The sequence below is a fragment of the Desmodus rotundus genome, chromosome 2 (assembly GCF_022682495.2).
Source record: "Desmodus rotundus isolate HL8 chromosome 2, HLdesRot8A.1, whole genome shotgun sequence".
Lineage (NCBI taxonomy): Eukaryota > Metazoa > Chordata > Mammalia > Chiroptera > Phyllostomidae > Desmodus > Desmodus rotundus.
This window is the reverse complement of record NC_071388.1, coordinates 155,480,947-155,499,949: the sequence shown is the minus strand read 5'-3', so window position 1 is coordinate 155,499,949 and position 19,003 is coordinate 155,480,947. Positions and strand designations below refer to the sequence as shown.

The following is a 19,003-nucleotide window of genomic DNA, read 5'->3' as shown; positions in this document are numbered from 1 at the left end:
ACATAGATTATAAGCTCTAGATGAATACGAAGTCAACTGAACATTAGTAACTAAAGCTAGTTTCACACTATTTATAAGAGGCCATCTTTGTGCTTAAACACTTTCTGACATTAACGTCTTCTTTCGAGCAGGGAAGGCTCACACATGGCCTCATATCTCTCTTGTTTTCCCAACTCTGAGTTTTTGTTTGCTTGACTCCGATGAAGCAATCAGTTCTCAACATCTCTTTGCTTTCTCTAGCCCTGTATCTGAAAATGTGTCGATCACCATTGGAAAATCTCTGCTAAAATCGTCTGCTTTGGTTCAGACTTAGCAGCACTTCCCAACTCTCCCTCACTTGTGCTTTACTTTGGCTTTCTGAGGCGTCACACGGAGAACACCTTTACTCCTCACGCAGGAAGTGGTCACACAAGCGTCTTTTCAGACAGCTAGCAGCATTCATGTGGGAGTTGGCCTAAACTGTACCACTTTTTGTGGTCTTCAACAATTTACCCTTATGTTCCTTTGATGACATTATACTGCCCTGTTAAATTCTTTTTACTTAGTTACACTCCTGTAAACACATCAGGAATACGTGAGAGAGACAGCTGAGCTTGGCGGCCACAAATTCAGTGAAGTTGTGATACAGAGCTTTAATTGATGTTTGAATAAAAAAGTTGTCCTTTGGGACTCAAATTATTTCTAGAAATTTAGCTGCTATCATGCCAGTTAAAAAGAAATGTGCCAAGTTACAAAGTCCATTCATGTAAAAAATTGTCTCTTCCTTCCTAGCTAGAGCAAAATGGGTAGTCTGGAAGACAGCGATAGTAGATAATGAATATCGATTTCAACAAAGTCTGCTTCAAAGAGAACTGCGCACTTAAACGTACAGACTGTGTTGAAAAAATGTAACTGGGATTACAGACTGAAAATCATGCTTCCGAGCACAATAGTCATCAGGAAATGAAAAGACGCGATGGGCAACAGCAGAGATAATACACATCCTCTTGTCTAAGCCAAGAGCTGACTGTGAATAGATGGCCGTGTGAGGGCAGCAGTAACTCAGCGGGGTTACAGTTCTAACTAAATGAATATTAGAATGGCTTCAGGCAGCAGGACTCCAGCCTTCTCACCTTGGGATTTGGAGATACCACTTCCATTTGAATTCTGAAGGGATGTGAGTGAGTCTCTGGAGGATACTAGAAAGAAAACTCTCTCCACAATTATTCTACTCAGCTGATTCCTATTGGCCTATCTTTATCATCAGATAGGCCGTGTTGCCTTTCATACTTTCCTATTAAATTGTCAGCCACTTATTACTAAGCTGTTCAGGGCCCCAAAGAGTCTCATGTGGAAGAGACTCTTGTCAAGTTCGCTACTGGAACCACTAACCAGGCTATTAATGGAGAATTAATGGTGTGTGAGAAGCATTGGAAGAACAGAAATAGAACCCATGCTCCTCATCAAGCAGTTCACAGTCTTGAGGAAAGACTTCAAATAAACAGTTTAAAAAATGGGATAAAAATTTCCATCACAAGGATGTTGGAGTCCACAGGAGAGGTGGGCTGGTGGACAGGACGTGGGAGGACCAGGTGCCGTCCTGCAGACGTGCAGAGCGCGGCTCCAGAGGGCACCGTTCTCCTGGACTGCAGTGGGAATCCCTCCTCCGTCCCTCCCTGGAGCCCATGGGTGTGCTAGCCCCAGGGTGGGGGGTGCCATGGAGAATTCAGAAAAGTCATCTGAGCTGAATCTTCATGGACAACTAGGAATTACCAGGATGAGAGTTGGGCATTCTAGGTAAAGGGAACAGAATATTCAAAGGCATAAAATGAGGGAGCAGGGGTGTGCCAGGACTGCCAGCAGTGGAGTGAAGGAAGAGGACAGGTGATGCGGAGTAGGGTGGGAGTGGTGGAGTTTGGGGCCATTGAGATAAGCAGGGGTCGGAGGGTGAGTGGCTCTCAGAAACTGCCCTGAGCTGAGTAGCTGGTTACCACCTTTGCAATCTAAAGGGGGAAAGAAAGGGTTTTACTTTCCTCAAATCCTAGCCACTGATTTCCATAGCAATTTATTCTTCCGTATTCTGTGGGGTTTCTTTCTCCCATAGTTCTTTGCCTCAGAAGGGTAGGTGACAGTTGGTTTTATCCCATACCTTTCCGTGTGATTTTCTGGGGGGAGGGACTCCATAAACACAGGTACCAGGAGATTTAGAAAGAGCTAGAAGAGGGAGAAGTAGAAGAGAAATAGGTGAGACCATGAAGAAGTTTGTGTACTTATAAAGCTGTTCTATTGAAGCATAAGCATTGTCCCCTAGACAGCTAACAAACGTACGCCACACTGTTGTGATGGTAAGCCTCATCGTGAATGTGGATGCGCGCAGGCACTGGGCTGTTATCTATGTTGGGTGTTTTCATAGAGCTTCATTCCCTACAGTGTTACGAGAGGTTTCTCCACTTTAAAGGTGACGGAATTGAGATGCAGAAATAGTAAGTAGCCTGCTCAAGCTCACACAGTTAGTGAGCGGGTGGTTGGTGGTCCTTTCAAGCTCCCCAAGGCCTGTAAGGACAATAGGCAAAATCTTGGATGGGAACGCCCAGGGTGGCAGGGAGCATCTCGGGCTGCTAGTCTCCCAGGGTCCATGTGTTCATTTTCTTAGATGTGTGTTCACGGCTTGGATTTTTCCTAGTTCATTTTGGTTTGCCACATACCACACTACAGCAATTCTGTGGGGATTCTTAATCATGAAAAAATAATGATTGGCAAAGAACACTTTAAAGCTGAAGGATGCTGGGGGTGGAGAGAGCTGTAACCGCAAAATAGGCTCAGACACACTCTGCAGCCCCCTGTTTCTGAGCTCTGAAACACACACACACTGAATAAATTGTTCTTTCTATTGATGATTTTTTTTCAAACATGAGCACAAAAGTAGGCACAGAATATCTCAGTCGCTAGTAAATACAAGCAATCACCTATACAAACAGAGGATTTGAAACGGGACAAGGAACCAGCCTAAAAGCCGACGAGCAGCCAAAGATAATGACAAAAGGATGCTAAAAATGTCCCTTCTGCTTGCAACAAAACATTTTCAGGTGACCAAACAAATACAAATATAAGCTTCTTGACCAGAATTAGTAATATAAGTACAGAGACAGGAGAGTAGCATGGTGCATTTAACTTGAAAGAGTAATTTCACATATGCTGGACGAAATAGTTGGTAATGGGCTGGGTGTCCGCATTTTACTCCTGGAGTAATCTTAACTTGCTATGTGGTTTTCTGTGCCTCACTAGCCTTAAGCATAAAAAAAGGGCAAAAATGGCACCTGTTTAATCTCCAAACACATTATAGGTATTGATGACCATTGCCGGTCTCTTGCATTTCTGGGGCAAAGAGCAGGATCTGACGGAGAAGAGGGGACCATGGCAGCTCTCAGGTCATGATTTGGGATCCAGAGCACAGACATCAGTCGAGTCATCTAAATACATAGGGTTGGTGTCCATGTTTTGGTTTGTTTGCCTAAGGTTAGTGACTACACTGTATAGATTTTCCTACGAGAGAATTCTATTTTCTTTCTGGAAAACTAAAAGCCAAAGGCCCACTGAAAAGCAAAATTCAATTGAAAAAGTTCTGGGGAAGGAGAGTGTCACAAGGCATGATCCTCTGGAGGTTCTTTCAGTTTGACAAGATTTGAAGTCTTGTTTAACCGACATGTGAATGTATCAGTAAAATAGCAAGGTGCACATACAACGTTTGTCATTCCTTTTAGCAGCCCTTCCACAACCACAGACACTGATGACACATTAACTCGCCATCCGTTAAATACAAATCCCTCTAAATAGAAACATTTACTATAACACTTGAAAGATTTTTCCCTCAGGGGCCTTACTGTATAGCAGATTGCCACATTCGCAGAACTCTCCAGTAACTGTCCACCTGCAGCTTTCAGGAAGTTAATGGGGCAGAATTTTCAATTTAAGAAGCACATGTTCCTCCTAGAAAATGCATGGTGGATAGTCTGTTATTCTGAGTCATTTATTTTTTAAAAAAAAATTCCCTAAATTTGCTAAAGTTCTGTTGTATGGCCAGAGGTAAGTCCTCGAAGCAGGCAGGCAGTGTCTGTCTCTTAGGTGTCCTGTGCTTAGTTTGGGGTGCCACGTTCTTGCCTTTCCCCAGTAGGGTTCAGTTAGACATAAGTTAACACTGATTTTCTATGCATTGGTTACCACTTGGTCGGCTTGGCAAATGTTCCATGTGCCCTACTCTCATGCGCAAGGCTACAGGGCCCACCCAATGGCCCGCTTGCACTCTCTGGTGCCTCACAAAACAGTATCTCCAGGTTCAGCTTTTCCTTGGATTTTCAAGTCTACTTCATTTGTTCATCAAAGATGTACCAAACACCTGTTAGATGCCAGGCACTGTTCTACTAGCGGTAAGGCAGATGGGGAGCTTACCTTCTAGGAGAGGGAGGCAGAAAATAAAACATATGATAAATACATACAAAAATAATTTCAGGTAGCAGTAAGTGCTGTGATTAAAAAAAAAGTGGAAGTAATGTGATCGAGCCTGAACAGAAGTGGGAGGAGAGAGGGGGGCTAATTTATAAAAATAGGTCATTCTCTGAGGATGCATTGCAAACTGGTTCTGTCTTTGTCTTTAACTAAGGTTTTGTTTCCTTGGTTGGCTCTTTGGAATTAATGTTTTTTTAAAAGATTTTTATTTATCTACTTACTTATTTTATTTATGTTTAGAGAGAAGGGAAGGGAGGGAGAAAGAGAGGGAGAGAAACATCAATGTGTGGTTGCCTCTTGTGCGCCCCCTACTGAGGACCTGAGTGGCAATCCAGGCATGTGTCCTGACCTGGAATAACTGGCAAACTTTTGGTTTGCAGGATGATGCCCAACCCACTGAACCACACCAGCTGGGTCTGGAATTAATACTTTTTTAGGAATATCTTTTTGGTTTTGACCTCTGCACCTCCCTGGTCTTCCGGATGTTTTTGGCTTCCTATTTTCCAGCCGTGGCCATTCCACCCACTCCTGCAAATGCCCTCTCTTCGGAGATGGAAGCTACGCACTGTGTTAGTTGTCTAGAACTGCTGTGGCAAAGCGCCACCATCTGGGTAGTTTGAACACCACAGATGTGCTGTGCAACATCTCTGAAAGCTAGACGTCAAAGACGATCTTAGCAGGGTTGGTTTCTTCTGAGGGCTCAGAGGCTGGACCTGTTTCATGTGTCTCCCCTGGTATCTGGTGGTTTTCAGGTAATCTTTGGCACTTCTGGCTTTGAGATGCATTGCCCAGATCTCTGGCTTCAGCTTTACTTGGCGTCATCCCCCCAGTGTGTCTGTGTCCACATTTCCCCGTTTCATAAGGACACCAGTCACATTCGATTAGGGCCTATCCTAATGACCTCATTTTAGCTTGATTATCTTTAGAGGACCCTGCTTCCAAGGAAGGTCAAATTCTGGATTACTGCCAGTTTGGATTTCCATATATCTTTCTGAAGGACACAGTTCCACCCCAAACATCTACTTTTTTGGGTAGCAATAAAAGGAAATATTTCGCTCTACAAGACTTCACATTTTATTTTCTTGGCTTGAGCAGGTAAATTCTTGGGTTTTGGTAAACCAATTTTTAAAGGGTGAAAAGTTTGCAATTGGCATTCAAAGAAGAATAAAACATGAGTGTGAAAAGGGACACCAATTTTGATTTATTGTTAGATTTTTTAAAAGCTAGTTCAGATTATATTTGCAAGACCACGTGAAGACTCTGGCATAGTTTTAAGCAGTCCTTTGCTCCTGCTACTTTCCCTTTCCTCTTAAAATGCTAATTAGTTTAGAAAGATAAGCCAGGATGTGGCACATTTCCCAAAAGGATGGGTCCAACAGTCCCTGAGATACCAACTTGTGACTGGGGACACAAGCAATGCTCCTGTCGCCTGCACAGGTGGGAAACACTGCTAGCATTTCTATTATTCAGAGCCAGTCTTGAATATTCAGACTGCATGAAATTACAGAAGTGGTTTTAACATTAAAATCCACCTAGTAACTTTAAAAACATGGTGCAGAAAGGTGAGACAGTTGGGAAAAAACAATTTAACCAGTTAAGAGAGAGAAAAAAAAAAGGAAAACGGAGCCTTAGAGAGAGATAGGTGGAGATAGAGATAGAGAGAGAACGAGAGAGAGGGAGAGATGAGCTAATAATTATCAGTCCTATGAAATGGGTGAGAAGCTGGCTGTATAGTAGTACATCATGATATCAACAGGGTAAAAGACTTTTTCTGAAAAAATCTTTTGATCTCAAATGATTTTTCCTCAGAGCTGGTGTATGAGTGGAAAAAAAAAACAAACCAACTTCATTCTGTGGGGAAATACAGGAGCTCAGACAGCAATAGAGCTAATTGATAAAGGAGCCCCAGAGGCCAGAAATTCTACTTGGCTGCATTAATTTGGCGAATGATTATCTTGATGCCCAACTCCCTCCCTTCCTTTTGCTCTTGTAATTACGCTCTAAATAAGCACAAGAAAGGAAGAAATAAAGCACCATTAGCCCTAGATAATGGTCCTTGAAGGAAGAATTTCATAAACCATTATGTTACACAGCTTGCTAAATTATTATCTCCCCAAATCACAAGAGGGCTGGCTTCCTCTAGCCTTTCTTTGAAGTAAGACTCCTTGGCTGTGGAAGGTATCATATCCCTAGAAGTCAAAATCCCTGAGTGCTCATAGAAGTGTTCTGACTCCTCTGCCTCGGAAAGACAAAGAGCTAATTTGTTCCTTTTAAAATTTTAATTATGAATCCTTTCAAAGAGACCCCAGAATTGAACTTGCCCAACAGATCATTTGCTACGAGGAGCTGGCGTAAAGCAAAGGGTGGTATTCATCATGACTTGGCAGTTGAAGTCATTTCTCTCCTAAATCTGGAAGCAACTATTTGAACCTTTCTCCTTTTAGTTTGATGTGCCTTGAAGTTTATTGAAAAGGTCTCTATAAATCCGTGCACTCAGAAGAATTGGGGCCGGCTTGACAGAGGGGGGATTGGGATGGGGATGGCTCTTGCTATTCTCACTCACTGCAGAGAAAGTGCACTTCAAATTAGAAGGGATGATTATAGCTTTCTTCAAATCAATGTGTTGCCCTAGTTCTAGACAGGGCCCAGAGAATTTTCAAACCTCATGACAATCCTCTCCGGGAAACATGAAAATGAGGATATCTTATTATTTTAAATAAATGCTTGGCTTCTTTTGCAGTGATGGATACTCTATCTTGACTGCCTTAGACGAGACATATTTTTAAAGATGCGCAGAGCAATCACTTATTTAATCACAGGAGTCTGGGAGCCTGGCAGTGTGGCTGGGTAGGCCTTTTCCACTGGGTAGTGAAATGCTGGGATTTTTTACCACAGCAGTGGAAGAGGATGAGAAGGAAGATATTGTACTAATATAATCAGCAGCTGGGAGAATTAAAAAATGATGAGCTATGTGATACCAGAAAGAGTATTCATTTGGCTCATTATTTGGGGGAAGGGATTGATATGAATAGATATTTTTAGAAACCAGAAAGATGTTAGTTATTTGCTGTCTAAAATTTTCAAAGTCTAAGGTGATATTTCTTAGGCAGCTCATCATAGAGAGGCAATTCTTATTTTAGGTCATATTTAAAAGAATGATGAGAGTACCATGCAGCCACTGACAACATATGGAGGAGAATTTACAATTTTTCTTTTCTTTTTTAAACTTGAATGCTCCTTTATACATATCAATTTATTGGAATACATAATAGTCAAAAATAATTGTGTGTAGGGGCTGTCCATGAAAAGTATTCTGTGGGCAGTCGATCTTTTGGCACTGGGAGGCAAGGATTCAACTTCCAGGTTGCTAGTCACGGCTCTGAACCAAGGGCAGCTCTCTACCTTACTTCCTCCTCTATGAAGTGAGAATAACATTTGGCCACACTTTGCAGGGTCAGTGTAAGGATCAAATGCGATACTGCGTGTGAAAACTCGTTCAGCTGAACACTGCTACATGAATGAGAAGCATGACCGTGAGAAATAAAGACAAGTCCAGAGATGAGCAGTGGTCCGTCAATGCATCCCGATTATTTAGTCCAAAAGCAGGTTTTTCAACCTGGCTATTGCTCAAAAGAAAGAAAATTGGCATTTCCAGTTGACTGTTTTCATAAGAAGTTTCAATTTCACTTTCTCATGTCTATATAAAAAGTCTTGCACTTCAGTTGAAACAGTGGGGCACAAAGTTAGAGGAAATGTCATTATGACTACTATCATTAGCACTAACTAATATGATGTAGAATTAGAATTTTTTCAAATATAACTTTCGAATATCAAAACCCTCCAGATTTAAATAACACTGAGAGCATTTACATAGCCGTAATCAATATACTATGTACACTAAAATAGCCTGAAATGGCTACAGCATGATTATTTTATAGATGTATAAATCAAAGCCACCACAAGATTCATCACTTGTTTCCTCATAGGCTTGTAAGAATTGTAATAAACCTATCCAAAATAGAGTATTACAAAGTTGATAATCATTTCACCACTGAACAAAGGAACTTATCAATGTTTACCACGCAAATCAGCTTTATAATTTGTTCTGGAACGGCACCCGAAGGAAATCCTGGGTGACAATGACAGTTTTGTTTGGCACAGGTTTTTAAATGTGTCCCTTTGTTTCTGAAAGCTGTGGTTTTGTGTATAATTTTCTTAAATTAGTACCTCCTGGCCAATCGGATGAAAATGCTGCCCCAAATTTCTGAGACATTTTTTTCATTCTCATCCTTCGTCGTCTATGTTGGTTTTCACAGTCCTTATCTCTGCCAATCCCCAGCGTCTCTCTGCAAAAGCTATTCACCAAACACTTGCTCAGTTTCATCCTCACCAGACATGATTCGGTGCTTCAGATTTCTATTTCTACACATTCCCTTCTTTTTACAATTTCTTTTCTGCTTAAGAGTCTTGTTTTCTCCCAAGGTTACAAAGGCAGCCTGCCAGTTCTCATCCTGCTGACACGCTGAACTCTTCACCTCAGTGGGTGCCTTGAATTCTTCACAATCAACCTTATATAGCTCTTGAGCCTGATAGGCTACACTGGTCTCATCTCACTTGGATTATGTAGGCAGAGATTACAATGCCAACTCCCCCGAGACCTTTGCTGTTCAGTTCTCATTCTTGTGTCGCTTTCATTCTCCCTTCCCCACCACAGAAATTCTCCACTACTGTCCATCACCTTTATTCTTCCTCCTAAGCCTTCCACTGTTGTGGGGTAAGGTCTCATTATCAAAGAGACTGTGACAATTTGGTCCCCTGGACAGAGCAAAGGGCTGACAGAGAAAAAGATTCAAGTAGTAGCTTTATTATGAAATCTTTTTGGAAACATTCCCTGCCCCCAGGGAACTGGGGGGAGAACCCCCCAATCTCTTAGTTTTAAAATTGCATTAATCCTCACTGATCAAAATTTCTCCCACTGGCCCATGTTTGCTCAACCCACTGGATGAAGGACTCATCTAGATTTGGCATTTTCAGTCTCCACATTCCCACTTCTCTGCCTTTGCTTAAAAAAACAAAAAACAAAAACAAAACACAACAAGAATTACACCAAAACCTTCTCTTGACCCTGGCATCACTTTCAATTGTTATCATAATTTTCTCCTTCATTTTCCACAAAGACCTCCTCAGTGAGCGCATTCTCCTGCTTTTCACGTTTTCTCACCTATTTAACTATGCAGTCCACCAGCATGGCACAGGCGGCCATTCTGAGTAAAGCCAGGAGACCATCGCAGGCCAGGCTTCCCTGCTCTCACCTGCGCTGACACACTTGGTCACTCTCTTCTTTCACCTCTTGCCTAGGACTCCTTCCCACTGCACTCTCGTGTTATGCTGCTCACCTCTCTGGCGGACCTCTGTGTTTTCTTCCCTTCACCCCTCTCTGCCTGCTTTTCACGTTCTAGCAGCCGGCCAGCAATGTTCACCAGAGAGGTGGGTGAGGGGCCAATGTGCTTCACACCCCTTCCTGTTCCAGCACTCTGCTCTCTCAGAGTGGGAAGGATGTAAGTTCATACCAAAACAGGGAGTCATTTGCCTGCCTTCTGCTTTTTGGCTATTTTTTCCATGTAGAAAATATATTTCCAAAGACAAGTTTTGAGACCAATTTCTTTAAACTAAGGAATTTATATAATAGACAAAGTTATCAGGCATATAGGATAGGTTTTGTTAATGACAACAAAGGGTGAACAATGATTCTGTGGTTTTCGTTCACCTACCAATCCGAGAGTTTTACTTTTCTTTATATCTGAGATGTCAGGCTGTCTCTGACACTGTTGAAATGTAAAGTTCCATTCAAAGTATGTTTTTACTTGGCTCATTAGAGATGATTTCTATGAAATTCTGAGGTTATTTTTTTCAACATCTAGGTTTAAACAGTCATTTTTTTTCATTAAGTCCTAGACAGATGGTGCAGGTGACTTTTCTGAGAGATTTCAAGCTATTTGCTTTCCCTTTCCCTTATTACGTAATTTGAAAACCTATCAGATTATTTGAAAATATTGTAAAAGCTGAATTTAGAAAATGTCTTTAAGTATAATTAGAAATAGGTCAATTGTGAAAGGACATAGTCCTTTTTTTTAAAAAAAAAGGAAACACGTGAAACAACACAAATGTAAAAGCATCAGATTAGAGGGAATAAAATACTCACTTTCCATTCTCTACCATGTCTCTTTAGTCAAAGTGTGGCCATGTTCGTGAGCTGGTCGGTTATTAAGGCACATCATTAAGGCACATGTTAAGATTGTTAAACCAAGATCACTACTACCAAGATCACCAATTTTATGTTTTTCAATTTAAACTAAAAAACAGAAAAGTTCACCCATTTCTCCCACACCCCATTCCCGGCTTGTGGCACCACTAATCTGTTCTCTGTGTCTATGAACTTTATTAATTTTTTAAAATTCCACATGTAAGAGGGATTGTATGGTACTAATCTTTCTCTGCCTGATTTATTTCACTGAGCACAATGCCGTGAAGGTCCATCTATGTTGTCGCAAATGGAAAGATTTCATTCTTTTTTGTGGCTGAATTATATAAATTTTATATATATAGATATTCACCATTTCTTTATCCATTCGCCCATCAGTGGACATTCAGGCCATTTCCATATATTAACTATTGGAAGTAATGGTGCGGGGACACAGGCCTTTTGAATTAGTGTTTTTGTTTCCTTCCCACTAAAATCAGCTTCATAAATTATTCTAGCAATGCACCCAAAGGAATGCCTGGGTGACAATGACAGTTTTGTTTGGCACAGGTTTTTAAATGTGTCCCTTTGTTTCTGAAATCTGTGGTTTTGTGGATAATGTTAAGTTAGTACCTACTGGCGGATCAGATGACAATGCTGCCCTTTTTTTCATTCTCATCCTCAGTCGTCTGGGTTGGTCTTCACAGTCCTTATCTTTGCCAGGCCCCTCTGCAATTTGTTTTCTTTGGATAAATGCCCAGGAGTGGAATTAATAGATCATATGGTAGTACTATTTTTTTTTGAGGAACTACCATACTGTTTTGCAACTGACTGTACCAATTTATATTCCTACCAATAGTGCCCAAGGGTTCTTTTCCCCACATCCTCACCAACATTTATTTCTAGTCTTTTTGATAACTGCCATTCTAACAGGCATGAGGTGAGATCTCACCGTGGCTTTGATTGCATTTCCCTGATGTGTAATGACCTAGAGCAGGGATCCCCAAACTCCAAGGTGAGTGTTGGGTGAGCAATCCAAGCTTGGCTCACATTACCACCTGATCTCCACCTCCTGTCCCCCTTCACGCCCCCACCCCATCTGTGGAAAAATCGTCTTCCGTGAAACCAGTTCCTGGTGCCAAAAAGGTTGGGGACCGCTGACGTAGAGCATCTTTTCATGTACATGTTGGCCATCTGTATGTCTTCTTTGGAAAAATGTACATTCTGATTTTCTTCCCATTTTAAATCAGATTATTTGGGGTTTTATTTTTCATTTTATTAATTTTTTTTTTGCTATTGAAGTATGTGGTTCTTTATATACGTTAGGTGTTACCTCTTATTGGATATATGATGTGCGATAATCCTCCCAATCAGTAGGTTGCCTTTTTATTTTGTTGATGGTTTCTTTTATTGTGCAGACACTCTTTAGTTTGATGTAGTCCATTTATTTATTTCTTTACTTTTTATTTCTTTATTTTTTGCTTTTGTCATCATATTCAAAACATCATTGCCAAGGCCTATGTCAAGGAACTTACTAATTTTTCTTCTAGGAGTTTATGGTTTCAGGTCTTACATTCAAGTATTTAATCCACTTTGAGTTAATTTTTGAGTATGGTATAAAATAGTAGTACAGTTTTATTCTTTCGCATGTGACTGTCCTATTTTTCTAACACCATTTATTGAAGAAACTGTTCTTTCCCCACTGTATAGTCTTGCCTCCTTGGTCATAAATTCATTGATCATATATGCATAATTTCCGGGCTATTTTGTTCCATTGATTTATGTGCCTCAATGACAACACCATACTGTTTTGATTAATATGGGTTTACAATATAGTTTAAAAATCAGGGAGCATGATGCCTCCAGCTTTGTTCTTTCCCCAAATTGCTTGGCTATTTGAGGTCCTTTATGATTATATACAAATTTTAGGATTGTTTGTTCTATGTCTATACAAAAATCACTGGAATTTTGACAGAGATTGCATTATATCTACATATTGCTTTGGGTGTTGTAGACATTTTAACAACATTCTTCCAATCTATGAGAACAAAATATCTTCCCTTTCATTTGTGACTTCTTCAATTTCTTCTTTAATGTCCAACAGTTTTTAATGTACAGGGTTTAACCTTGATTAAATTTATTCCTAGATATTTTATTCTTTTAGATGGAACTTGTAAATGGGATTTACATTTTTTTCTTTCTGGCAGTTCATTATTAGTGTATAGAAATGCAACAGATATTGTATATTGATATTTCATCCTGCAAATTTACTGGATTTCTTTTTTTAAAAGATTTTATTTATTTTTAGAGAGAGGAGAAGAGAGGGAGAAAGAGAGGGAGAGAAATACCAATGTGTGCTTGCCTCCTGTGTGCCCCCTACTGGGGACCTGGCCTGCAACCCAGGCATGTGCCCTGACCGGAAATCGAAACGGCGACCCTTTGTTTTGCAGTCCAGCACTCAATCCACTGAGCCACGCCAGCCGGGGCTGAATTTCTTTATTTGCTTTATATATTTTGGTGCTCCTATGTTGGGTGCATAATTATTTACAAATTTTACATCTTCTTGCTGGACTGATCCCTTTATCATTAAGTAATGCTCTTCTTTGTCTCCTATTATAGTCTTTGTTTTTAGACCTATTTGTCTAATATATTATAGTTGCTCCATCTTTCTATGGTTTCCATTTGCAAGGAATATCTTTTTCCACCCCTCCACATTCAGTCTGTGTGTGTACTTCCATCCACAGTGAGTCTCTTCTAGGCAGCATATTCATGGGCCTTTTTTTTTTTTTAAACCCATTCAGTCACCTTTTGTTTTTTGATTGGAAAATTTAGTCCATTTACATTTAAAGTAATTATTGCCATTTTGTTAACTGTTTTCTGGCTGTTTTTGTAGTTCCTCTCTATTGCTTTCTTTTCTGTGATTTGAAAACTTTTTCTTAGTAGCATACTTGAATTCCTTTCTCTTTATATTTTGTGTATTTACTATAGTTTTTTGCTTTGTGGTTACCACGAGGCTTACATATAACAAGTTATATCTATAACAGTCTACTTTAAGTCGATAAGTTTATACCATCGTAAAGCGCAACACTATTACTCTCTCCCACATTTCAGGTGTTGATGTCATATTTTACATGTTTTTATCTTGTGTCTCCCTTAAGTAATTATTGTAATCATAGTTATTTGTACTCCTTTTATATTTTAATCTTCATACTTGCTTTATAAGTGATTAATTCACTATCTTTACTATATACGTACCTTTAATTAAGATTTATTATTTCATATCTGTTCTTATCACTAATTAGTGCCCCTTTATTCAAGAAGTCCCTTTACCATTTCATGTAAGGCTGATTTATTGGTGAGGAACTCCTTTAGCTTTGCTTGTCTGCAAAACTCTCTCCTTCACTTCTGAAGGGTACCTTTCCTGGGTAGATTATTTCTGGTTGCAATTTTTTCTTTCAACACTTTGAATATATTGTATCACTCCTTTTTGACCTACAAAGTTTCTGTTGATTGTCATATGGAGGTCCCTTGTATGTAACAAGCTCTTTTTCCCTTGCTGCTTTTAATATTTTCTCCTTTTCTTAACTTTTTTTTTATTTTCTAGAGAGAGGGGAAGGGAAGGAGAAAGAGAGGGAGAGAAACATCAGTGTGTGGCCACCCCTCACATGCTCCCAAGTGGGGACCTGACCTGCAACCCAGGCATGTGCCCTGACTGGGAATCAAACCAACAACCCTTTGGTTCTCAGGCCCGTGCTCATCTACTGAACTACACCAACCAGGGCCTTGTCTTAACTTTTGACATTGTAATTATACCATGACTTGGTATGAGTCTCTTTGGATTCCTCTTATTTGGAATGCTTTGGGATTTCTGGATCTGGATGTCTGTTTCCTTTCTAGGTTAGGGACATTTTCAACCATTATTCTTTCAAATAAGATTTCTGCCTCTTTCTCTTCTCCTTCTGGGTGTCTTATGATTCAGATGTGAGTCTTTGGGTGTCCCATAGTCCTTTAAGTTATTTTTAGTTTTTTTAATTCTTTAAATTTTTTTTTGCTGCTCTGATTATAAGTGCCACTGCCTTATCTTCAAGTTGACATATCCTTTCTTCTGCTCTGTCTAGTTTGTTGTTGAACTCCTCTAATGTGTGTGTGTGTGTGTGTGTGTGTGTGTGTGTTTAGTACAGTTAAGGTATTCTTTAATTCTGTGATGTCTTTTTGATACTTTCTCATATTTCCCATCTTTTTGTTGAAGATCTCACTATATTCATTTGATCTTCTCCTAAATTTAGTGAGCATCTTTATGACCATTAATATAAACTCTTAATCAGGAAAACTACTTATATACATTTTATTAAGGTTGTTTTTCTAAAACACCCTTTTTTCATATTGAACATAGCTTTTGTTTGTTCATTTTGCTTAACTCTTTATATTGTTCCCATAAAGAATGAAATAACCACCTCTCTCATTCTTCAAGGAGTGTTCTTCTGTAGGAGTTGAATATGGTCATTCAACCCTACCTCAGTTCTTGGTTGTCTCTCAAACCTTTGTGCTTGTGCTTTGAAATAATATTTTTAAACAAGTTCATATTTAATCAAAACTTATTCATTGTTAGGACTATAAAAAGTGTTGAAAGTAACTAATTGTACATACAATTTACATACTGAGAGGACACACCATTGCTTACTGCCTGTACTCACATCTATGATGTTCTCTGTAATTTACATTCAATCTTATTAACAGTTACAAGAAATAGGTGTCACTCTTTCCACTTTATAGAAGAAAAAACTGATGCCCAAAGAGATTAAGCAATTTGCCCCTGAATTATTAAACCTGGATTTGAACAGAAGCCTGTTAAATAGTAATGTGTGGGTTCATACACTACATTATGTATGTCATTTTTTCATGACAGCCAAATTAAATTTTTTGTTTCTCTTATTTCCTTTAACTATCTGTGGGGTAATATGAAAGGTAGGAAAAAATGGACTCACAGCTGCTATGGATATTATCAAGGTTCAAGGGCTCTTTCTGGCCCTGAGATCCTTAGTTTCATAACTTAGATGTATCATTCATTATTTTTTAGTGAGAACTTGATCAAGGATGAAAGACTCATTTCCATTCACAAGATTACTCCCTTCACAATATTAAGTATTTAGAAACCAAAGCAATAATGATGCTTGAAGTTCATGCAATACAAGTCAAAGGAAAATAGCTGCCAAGATTGGGAACAAGACAAGGATGTCTGCTTTTACCTCTCTTATTCAACATAGTACTGTAAGTCGTTGCCACACAATTAGACAAGAAAAAAAGTAAAGGCATCGAAATTGGAAAGGAAGAAATAAAACTGCCATTATTTGCAGATGACATGACATCGTACATAGAAAACCCCAAAGAGTCCACCAAGAAACTACTAGAACAGATAAATGAATTCAGCAAAGTAGCAGAACAAAAAATTAATATCCAGAAATCACTTGCATTTTTATATGCCAATAATGAACTAACACAAAGGGAAATTAAGAAAACAATCCCATTCACAATTGCTACACAAAGAATAAAATACCTAGGAATAAACCTAACCAAGGAGGTAAAACACCTGCACTCAGCAAATTATGACACTGAAGTAAGAAACTGAAGAAGGTACAATAAGTGGAAGCACATATCATGTTCACGGATAGGAAGAATTAACATCATTAAAATGTCCATACTACCCAAAGCAATCTATAGATTCAGTGCAATGTCTATCAAGATTCCAATGATATATTTCACAAAACTAGAACAAATACTTCAAACATTTATATGGAACAACAAAAGGCCTCGCCATAGCAACAACGATCCTGAGAAAGAAGAACAAAGTTGGAGGAATCACACTATCTAATATCAAACTACAGTATAAGGCCATAGGAATCAAAACAGCATGGTACTGGCATAAAAACAGACACATAGATCAATGATACAGAATAGAGTGCAAAAATAAACCCACACCTTTATAGTCACTTAATATTTGACAGAGGAAGCTAGCACATACAACGGGCTAAAAATAGTTTATTCAGTGGATGGTGTTGGGAAAATTAGATACATGCAGAAAAATGAAACTAGACCACCTTCTTATACAACACAGAAGAATAAATTCAAAATGGATCAAAGACTTAAATGTTAGACCTGAAACCATAAAAATCCTTTAAGAAAACATAGGCAGTAAAACCTTGTACATTGCTCGTAGCAATATTTTATTGGATACATCTCCAAGGCAAGGGAAATAAAAGAAAAATAAATAAATGGGACTACATAAAACTAAAAAGTTTTTGCACAGAAATATTTTGATTAAGCTCTGAAGGCCAGATGAAGTACTCATCTCTATCATAATGAAATAGTCCCTTTTCAGGGGAAGAGTGTAAGACTTGGTATCTTGGGCTCTGCCACTTACTAGCTATATAACTCTAGTTAAGTAAATTCTCCATTTATGGCAGACTTGGTAACTGATTTCCCAGTCCAGTTCCCCTTTGGCTTTTCTCCAAGAAAATGGCCAGTAGTGAAAGAAGCTGACATCCAAAACTAAGTTTCCCAGGTCCCTTTACAACTAGGAAGGAGGCATATGACCTAATTTCCACCAATAAGATGCCTCTGGGCAAGTACAGACACAGGAGTGAGCCGAATAAGATGGCAGTGGCTTCCTGGTGATCTCGACTGACTGGAAACCACATGGAGGACAAAAGTGTCTGGTTCCTCTGGAACAGCTATGATGGAATTTCCAGCTTCCACATGTGAACACCATCAGTATGAGCAGAGGCAGTAGAAGCAATAATGAAACCCCTAAAACAGCTCCAAAGAATTATCAGGCACTGTTTGGGCTGTGTTTTTCATGGCCATCCTGCTCTAGCCAGTTAGTAACCAAACCTTGGTCTTGTCCTCCCAGAGATCCCAGGAACTACCTAATCCCTTTCATCAAATCCCTTTCTTCTTAACCTGGTAAAGTACTTCCTTTTGTTTGCAAGCCACACACCACTCTCTCTACTTATTTAGGTATAAAATGAGATGATGATAATCTAGTTTTCAGCTGTTTGTGAGATACATGGTAAACTTTAAAATGATATATGACATATAGTATTAAATTTTTGTTAGTATTAATTGCTGGCCACTTAAGCATTGCTTGAGAGAACTACCAACTATCATAAAATAAATAAGCCCCTGATGCACTCATCCTGGAAAATGCTACATAACATTGCTTGCGTGAGGAGCAGCCTACTGAATTGAGGATATTTAAACACTCTATTTTTCTCTCTCTATGCTGTTTAATACACATGGCATGTGTTTTTTTTCACTAAATGTCACATGGCCCTCTGTTGTTATCTTGCTTAGGACAAGATGCCCTGGATGACAACTGATTATCTCTTTCAGAGAAGTCCTGTGCCCCTTTCTCCTAGGTGAATTCACTGAAAACAAGGCAGCCTTCATTTTAAAATAGGCCGCCGTAAATACACTCTCAAAAATTACTAAAAATGTATCAGTTCTCTTCCTGTGATATGTTCATTTTACTTACAAAATTTCACACATCATTATATTCGTGCCTATTCTTGAGTCTGGAGGCATGCTGACAACTTACTATTCTCTGTACTTTTTTCTTTGGTACTAAAAAGGAAGCACTGTGCTTTTGTTTTAGTTTATTTATTATTGTATTGGACAATCCCACAATTAAAACTTATATATTACATTACATATTAAAAGAAAATGAAAATTCTCTATGTTTAAGGAGCTTATAGCTATATTAACTATATGTGGGAAAAATAAGAAATAATTAGAGGTATACTACTATAACTGAAATAGTTAATTCTTAATGGGGATGATTGGGTGAGGTTCATGGAAAAGATAAAATTGGACTTTGATATCAAATTTAAAAGAATGGATGACAGAATCCCAATAGCAAAAAAAATTAATTGCGGGGAGAGACATTCAGTGGTAAGAAGAAAGCATTCGCAAAGAAACAAACGTGTTGTTTGATTCATTTGGAGCATCGGGAACTGTGTAGTTTGCAGAGTGTTGGATTCGCTGTAGACAGCTGTTGAAATTGAGAATGCAAATGTAGGCATTGCTCACGAGTATGTTTTTTCCCCACCACACCTTTACGATTTCTTCATCTTCAATATACTTTCATATTTGTGTTTTAGGTTGATTGTTCCCTTATGTCATATGAAAAGACCTCTCAATCAATAGGCCAGTTTCCTCAACTGCTTTTAACTGTGTCTCCTTGATAGACTGTAACCTTTGTAAAGGAAAAGATTTTAAGTGGCT

At 39.0% G+C, this 19,003-nt stretch overlaps 1 protein-coding gene across 3 annotated transcripts in view; it reads right to left on the bottom strand.

Annotated features, from left to right (window-relative positions):
- Positions 1–19,003, bottom strand: part of B3GALT1 (beta-1,3-galactosyltransferase 1) — a 510,742-nt gene that overhangs the window by 5,005 nt on the left and 486,734 nt on the right. For 2 of the 3 annotated variants that reach the window (XM_071220665.1, XM_024579916.3), the window contains one exon: positions 2,129–2,193. The exons of the other annotated variant lie outside the window; for it this stretch is intronic. The gene's annotated coding sequence lies outside the window, so the exon portion shown is untranslated. The remainder of the gene's footprint in view (positions 1–2,128; positions 2,194–19,003) is intronic. 3 annotated transcript variants of the gene reach the window in all.